This window comes from Camelus dromedarius, chromosome X (assembly GCF_036321535.1).
Source record: "Camelus dromedarius isolate mCamDro1 chromosome X, mCamDro1.pat, whole genome shotgun sequence".
In the NCBI taxonomy this organism is placed as follows: domain Eukaryota; kingdom Metazoa; phylum Chordata; class Mammalia; order Artiodactyla; family Camelidae; genus Camelus; species Camelus dromedarius.
Genome location: NC_087472.1, coordinates 112736723 through 112744333, shown reverse-complemented (window position 1 = coordinate 112744333; position 7611 = coordinate 112736723).

Sequence of the window (7611 nt, the reverse complement as noted above, 5' to 3'; positions counted from 1 at the left end):
TGCGGGAAGGAACGTCTCCAGTCCCAGGGCAAGTCCGAGGACCCGGCCGAGGCGCAGAAGCTGGGGGCGCGGGGCGAGCTGCAGCCCAAAGTCCGCACCCAGAGCGCTCTTCCCGGCAGAGTTGGAGACGGTGTGTTGCCCTCCGGGGAGGAGAGGAGGAAGCGAGTTTGCACTCCCCCGGGCGGGACGGGGTTTCCTCTGGCGGAGCCTCGGAACCCGAGTGCTGGCGGGAGCCGGCTGCGCCCCGCCGGCATCCCCCGAGCTTCAGGCGCGGCTGCAACGTGAGCCCCGCGGCCACGCCCTCCCGCCTCTCCCGTAGCTCCTGGCCGCCAGCTTCCCTCCCCCTGCTAGAATCCTCCTGCCAAAAGAAAAAAAAAAAAAAAGGTGGATGCTCTTCTCCTATTTGGAGAGCCTGAGGGGGCTGGGCTGGGGCCGGGAACTTTGGGGAGCCTGGTGATACTCGCTGGGGCAAGTGAGAAGGGCCTGTGCAGAGGGCAGGAAACAGGCTGGGGAGGGTGGTGCGTCCCTCAGGCAGCAGGGGAGGGGCAAAGAAGGCGGGGTCCTGGCGCCCAGGAGGAATCAGAGCTGAGAAAGGTGGGGAAGGGGGTCAGGTGAGGACGGTCGTCAGCAAGCCCACCTGGGCAGAGCTGAGACGGGCTTAGAGCTCCCACTGCGAAGAGAAAAACCAGGGGTGTCCCGGGCCAGCATCCACGAGGGACCCTTCCAGGTGTCCTGACTGAGCCGGCTGGGCCGCCTGGCGCCCGGCCAAGGGCTGTGAGGAGGTGCCTGGAAATGAATCTTAAGACGACTTGCTGCTGAGGTGCAGAGTCTGGACTGGCTTGGTTTCTCCTAAGAAGTGTCTGGGAATTCCTCACTGCCCTGGCCCAAGGCAGCGTCCACGGGGCAGGCCATTAATAGGTCTGGTTCGTAAGTGGGTCCATTTGCTGATTCTATAGTTTTGTTTTTCAATTGTATGTGTGGACGTATTTCCAGGGACTGGCTTTGGGAGTCCTTTTTCTCGGCATTCCCAAAATCCTTTGATTGTATTTATCAGAAACCTGTGCCCCCCCCCCCCGGAATATCTCCTGATCCTTGTTCACGGCACTGCCGTCCACCTACTCAGCTCAACTGGAAACTCAGGTCTCGGTCCCCAGGTGCCTCTCCTGCAGGACCTTGAAGTGCAACAGGCCTCCAAGTCCAGTGGATTCTGACTCCTAAGAAGCTCTGGGCCCAGCGACCTGCCCCTTCTCAGTGCTGCGGAATGGGTGGTCATGGCTCAGCTCCCGCCTGCCTCTTCCGCCGCCCACTCTTTCTTTGTTCAACCTCCAGTGGGTCAGCAGAACTTGGAGGGTGCCATCGTCCTGGAAACAATTCTGAAGGCTGTCCACGGGCGACACATGACACGGGAGGGTCTTGCCAGCCTGTCCCCGGGACCTGGTGTCTGCTGATGTCCCTGGCTTTGAGGGGATGGTGGCAGATCCCTCTTCCTCCTTCTCCTCCTTCCTCTCCTCCTCCTTCAATGTCCATGCACGTCGTCATGTTGAGGTACTTGTTTTTGTCCAGTCATTGTCCCTTCCCTACCATTGATGGATAATCTCTTCCCCAGCTTCCATCTCATAGCACCTACCAACATTCAGGCCCATGCACACGGCCCTTTGCTTGCATTATGGCCAGGTACTTGCCCTTGTCTAATTATAGGGCGACATATGGAAACCCCCCACCCCTGCCCCCTGGCAGGATCTCTGGGGACCGAGTGCCTAGTTCTCGCATGAGCTGAAGTTCTGAAAGGCTCTGACTCTTGAATGGGAGAGTTTCACGTTCCAAGGGAGGCTGGGCGTCACCGCGGAATGACGGGGTTCTTTGCTGAGCGGGGGGTTCATAAAAGTAAATGTTGCATCACGTGAGTGCAGCACAGGCTGCTGTCCATACACAGAAGGCGAGCTGACCCTAGCTATTGTAGGATGACTGGGGAGGAAGGAAAAAAACAGAAAAAGAAGTCTGCACAGGAAATGTCTACTTGCATAGCTGGGAAATCCCAGGGGTGGGCTAATAGCCAGTGGGGCTGTATCTTTATTTGAGCAGAAACAGACTTTTAGGAAGGCTCCGTGTGAGTCGTGCCCCCAGTCTGTCTAGGGTAAACCTTAAATGAGAGTACAGGCTACTGGCACTCGCTCTGAAAATCAGGGGGTAGTTTTTGTTTTGTTTCGTTCCTTCCTACCACGGGCGGTGGAAGTCTCCCGTTCCATTGCATTTACCAAAATGCTTCCAGATTTTCTCGGCAGCGTGATTTTAAATAGAATAGCATGAAGAGGGGAAAAAAACAAAAGAACTACATGTCAGAGGAACTCCCCAGATCTCTGAATAACAGAAATGATTTTGGAGGCGGGGAGGCTGGAGAAAATTCTGCTCAGCCAGGGGGGTAGCAACCTACAGGAAAAAAGCATCGTTTATAGACGTGACCTCAGCCTGACCCATCGTGGGGAGCACGCGGAAAGGGATGTCTTGGCACGTTGGAAAGTGTGTCTCCACCCCTGCCCCTTATCTGAACCAGAAGCAGCTAGAACAAGGGAAGGCGGGAAGGCACAGACAGACACACGCTATTCTGTGCTGGGTCTTCCAGTTCCATTAGGCAGAGAACCAACGGCCGGTGGATAAGATGTTGGAATGGCAGCTCCCTCTTTCCTCTGTACCACAGAGTAAGAAAGCAGCCCGTCCTGGGGCGTCCCTTCGAAGACGTCAGCTCTGGGCGGCTGTTTGTCTGAAACCGACACCCAGCTCGCTTTTCAAAATAAAGATTACAAGGGGTCTCTCCATCGACGTGAAAATATTTCCTTCAGAGAGACCTTCTGTGATGGTGGCTATTTAAAATTCCAGGAAGGGTCAAGATATATTTTTTTCTTTCTTGACAAAGCGTCTTGGTCTGCATGGATGCTGAGTTTCCTTCCTCCAGGCATGCTCCCCACCTCTAGGAAGAGAAAACAACTCGCTTCTACGGGATTTCACATAGTAGCTGCCCTAAAAGGTCTAATGGAAGGTCATTAAAAGCTGCTTCTGAGCTATGAAGGCTGGTGAGACCCAGCCCCTCAGTGGGTCTCCTAAGGAAAGGTCTCGGAGTATTCCTCTCACCTGTGGATGCATTCAAAACACCAGGTAAGGTTCCTAATTCTTCAGAAACATGCCTCTTTCGTGAACTGGAAGGGCCAGCCTCCTTAATAGGCAACAGATAAGTTATGGAGAGAGTTTCAGCCTTTCCTGAAAACGGACAAGACATCCTTGGGTCGGGTGACCGTCCATTGTCCGTGCACGTCAGGGAACAGGAAACACCGACCGGCAGGGCCGTCAGTACAGGTGTGTGTTGTAGGCAGACAACGCCTCTTCCCTTCTCCTTCCTTGCTTTACTGTGTCACAGGTTGGAGCCCAGAAAAGGCTGACGACCGGAGGAGAGGCAGGTAGAAGCACGTGGCAGCTTCGAGTTTCAGCTTAGTTATCATCTGCACGCACGGCGTGGGTCCCTTTGGTTCCGGAAACTTCTCCATCACCTTCTCAGCACCCACCCACTTAGCCAATGTGCACCTGGATTGCTTTCCTAAATCGAGTTGGGTTTTTGTTACTCGCAATGCAAAAAGTTCTCAATGATATAGCAGTCAGGGTTCAAATGTTAACCCTTTTTTTTTTTTTTGGTTTGGTTTGGTTTAATTGCATCATTTAGAACAAATGATCATTCAGCACTTTATGAATCAACAAAAAACACTGGCAGAGGAATATCATAAAGAAAATGTGTGTTTGCTTTGTTTTCATTATGATGCTGTTTTATTATTATTAGAAGGTACAGTTGTGTATCCATGGGTTCCTTTCTTTCTTTCTTTCTTTCTTTTTTTTTTTTTTAAGAATTTTCAAGATTTCCTGAGAACGATTACTAAGATAATGGTTTACGACTGGTCTTTCCCCATTTATTTCTCGGGCATACTCATGATAAAGATAAGCGTACGCCTTGATATTTATTCTTTCATGTATTACAGTATTGTAAATGGCACCCGTCCATATATACAAGCTTGACTGTGTGTAAAAACTCTGCAAGAAGTGAAAAGAAATCACTCCTGGTTCCTTCTGACGTTTTCAGACATTTGACAGATACTGTGGCTATTAATCCCTCACTAAGGATGTGAGTTGCAAATGTTTTCTCCCATTCTGCAGGCTGCCTTTTTACCTTCTGATTTTTGTCTTTTGACGCACAAAAGTTCTTAATTTTCATGAGGTCCGCTCTGTCCATTGTTGTTTTCTTTTGTTGCCTGTGTCTTTGGTGTTCTATCTGAGAAGTCACTGCCAAATCCCATGTTGTAAAGTTTTGCCCTGTATTTTCTTCTCCACACAGAACGTTATCGCTCCAAGGGATCAACCCTGGTGATCACGTGCCACCTGGGTTCCTCTTCTAATCCGAGGATCACGCTGTCAACAGGACAACATAAATCTAAGAATCCTAGTCTCCAGTTTCCCGACTTTACCCTCAAACTTTCTTTCTTTCTTTAAAAGTGCCTGGTAAGCCACGCACTGCAATTTAGATTGCATAATTGAATGTTTTAAAATCACATGAATTTGCTAGGCAGGGTGTATGTAGCTCAGTGGTAGAGTGCATTCCTAGCGTGCACGAGGTCCTGGGTTCAATCCCCAGTCCCTCTATTAAAGAAAAAGTACATAAATAAATAAACCTAATTACCTCCTCCCCCCCCAAAAAATAAAATTAATTTTAAAATATTACATGAATTTAACAACATGATTTGAGCCTCTCTTTCTGCTGGTCCTAGGGGAAAAAAAAAGTGCTGAGTGCATGTGAATTGGAATCTTGAAATAGGAGGTCGGTGTTCTAAATGGACCCACCCTTCTCCCCGCCATGTTCCGCAAGGGTATCTGCGAGGAGCTGAGTTTGTTTACGTCACTGAATATCCTGTATCCTTAAGTGACACCCATCATGCCGTGATATTATATAACAGCCTTTCAAGAAGAGAGTAAACATTTCATGACTGCTCAGTAGATAAAAAGCAAGCAACATGTTCATGCAGAAACGTCAACCCTGGGGCCAACACACCTATTAAATACCTGGAAAATTATATATACATATACTGTGTATATTTTTTGAAGGAATATAGATACAATTTGCATACTTTCCACAGTAAGGAAACAACTGCCCGTGCATACAGTCTAAGGGGCTAAGTTAATTGCAAAGGAATACACCGTTGCCATAATGAATATAAACTTGATGGACGAAAAGCAGGTACAGATCCAGAGGAAGTCATATAAAATCTGGATCCTTCTTTAATTGGAATTGTTAGGAGACCTATAAAAAAAGGGAAATAATAGCCCATGGGCTCAGCTCAGGACGGCTGTTTCAGGAATAATTGAGAGAACAGATAACCGTGCTTCGAAAGGAAATAAAATTCAATGTGTGTGTGGGGGGGGGTGCAGTTTCCTATTGGTTTACAGAGTTCCCATCTAATTTTATCACCCCATCAATGGCTAAATTAATTCCATAACATCCAAGTGCCTGGCCAGACTAAATGAGTTGACTCTCTCCAGTGACACAATGTTGATTTCTTTGAGAGGCAGGCCAAAAATCCATCACATCCAGCCCCAAATCTGTCTCTCTGTAGCATTCATGGGTCACAGAGATGCCCTCGAGGGGATATGTAAGGTACCTGTGGAACTTCATCTGCGTGGCAGCCCCTTAAATTGTTACATATTTAAAAAAAAAATCCCTGTGCTTCCTGTGTTTTATTTTCTTTAGAATAAATACATGTGCGTGCATGTCCTGGTTAAAAGCCCTTGTTTTTGCTTTTCTATGTTCTTTCAATATAGAGCGCCCTACGCTCATGGGTATCCAGGTGGGCCCAGGTAGGGCGGAGGGCTGTGGCCACACTGCAGCTGATGGAGCTGAATGTCATCGCACATCATTTGATCTGGGCGAGCGTTTCTCACGACCGATTCATGCTGAATCATTTGCAAATATTTGTAAAAGGCTTTAGAGACATTTAGCCATCTCTGCCCATCGGGTGTAGAGATAGTGGGTGTGGGTGCAGACCAGGTCTGCACACCTGGCTTCTCCAGGTGTGCCCTCGGTCATCTCGGGGGGTCAGAGGCTCAAAGCGAGCGGAAGGACACGTGATCCGAGAAACAGGTTGGATTGCTGTGAGGAAGGGGCGGTGAAGTGAGCCAAGGAATTCAGACAGCCTTTACACACTGGAAAGACAAGAAACGCATTCTCCCCACGGAGCCTCCAGAGGGAACCATGACTGCCCACACTTTAATTTTAGGACTTGGGTGTCCAGAACCATAAGAGAGGACGTGTGTGTTATTTTCAGCCCCTAAGTGGGTGGTCATTTCTTACAGCAGCCCCAGGAGAGGGATACACTTCAATCCCGCTGATCCACCTACAAGATGGACGTGCAAAGCAAATCCCCCTCCGGCCCTTCACGCCCGCTGGAAGCCTCTTTCTCCAAGTGCTGAGTGATTTTGTTCAGACGGCATCTCTTCAGAGTGACTCTCCAGCTCCTGTGCTTTTCAGAATAAGCTTGGCCCCTCACTTTGGCCTGTCTGAATTTGGGAACGGTCATAAATCCTCGGATTCGGTATTTATGGCCAGGTACCCAGCGGCTCCCCCTAGAACGTGGGTCAATGGGATTCTCACTGCGGTTTCTAGGAGACGGCTGGGAACCACCAGTACCTATTGGATGAAGGATGGGCACCCTCAGGTTTAGGGGGTACGATGCCGAATGGATACAAAATAGCCTCTAAGGAACGAGGTCTAATAATGGACACACAGAGCCGTGGGGTTTTCTTGGGACGAGAGCAGAACACATCTATTACTATTGGAAGCCAGAGCCAGAGGGCACCCACCTCCTGGAGGTGTCTCCTTGGCTCTGAGACCCTTGTTGTGGGGTGAAGCTCCTTCAGGGCGTGGTTCTCAGACCCAAGGAAATCACCCTGAGCTTTAGAACACACCCGAGATTCCTGCTTAATTGGTCCTGGGCGTGCTCTGGACTCTGGGGCCATGGATGTTCCCCCAGGTGATGGGTATGCCCTTTGTATGGATACGGGGCTGTCTCTCAGATCCCAAGAGAGAAACAAAATTCCCTCAGGATTTAGGAGGGGGGAGCCACAAGGAATCAGGGAAGAAGAAAAATCTTGAAAAAGCAGATATTTTTAGTATGAAGATGGTTATATTTTCCTTCTACAGGGTAAAATTAACTCAGGTTTTAACCTGAGTTTGAGTGTGTGAGTGAGTGAGTGTGTGTGTGTGTGTGTGTGTGTGTGATCTATTCATTAAGGACTTAAGAGTCATTATACTATCCATTTATATTTCTGAAATAAAAATATATACACAGTGCCCTAAAGGAAAAAAAAAAATGCAATTTTCTCTTATCTGAAGCCACCCAATTTTTTTTTTTTTTTGGCTGTGTATTCAGACATAAGGGAAACTAGCAGGATTTTAATTGTTCGAGACAGTTGGAATTCATGTAGATTGAAAGTTATGAAGGGAAACGTTAGTGCCTGGACTCTTTGCCTTTTGGCTCCCAGAGAGAATGGTAAATATGTATTTTTTCCATGCAGTTCTGTCCT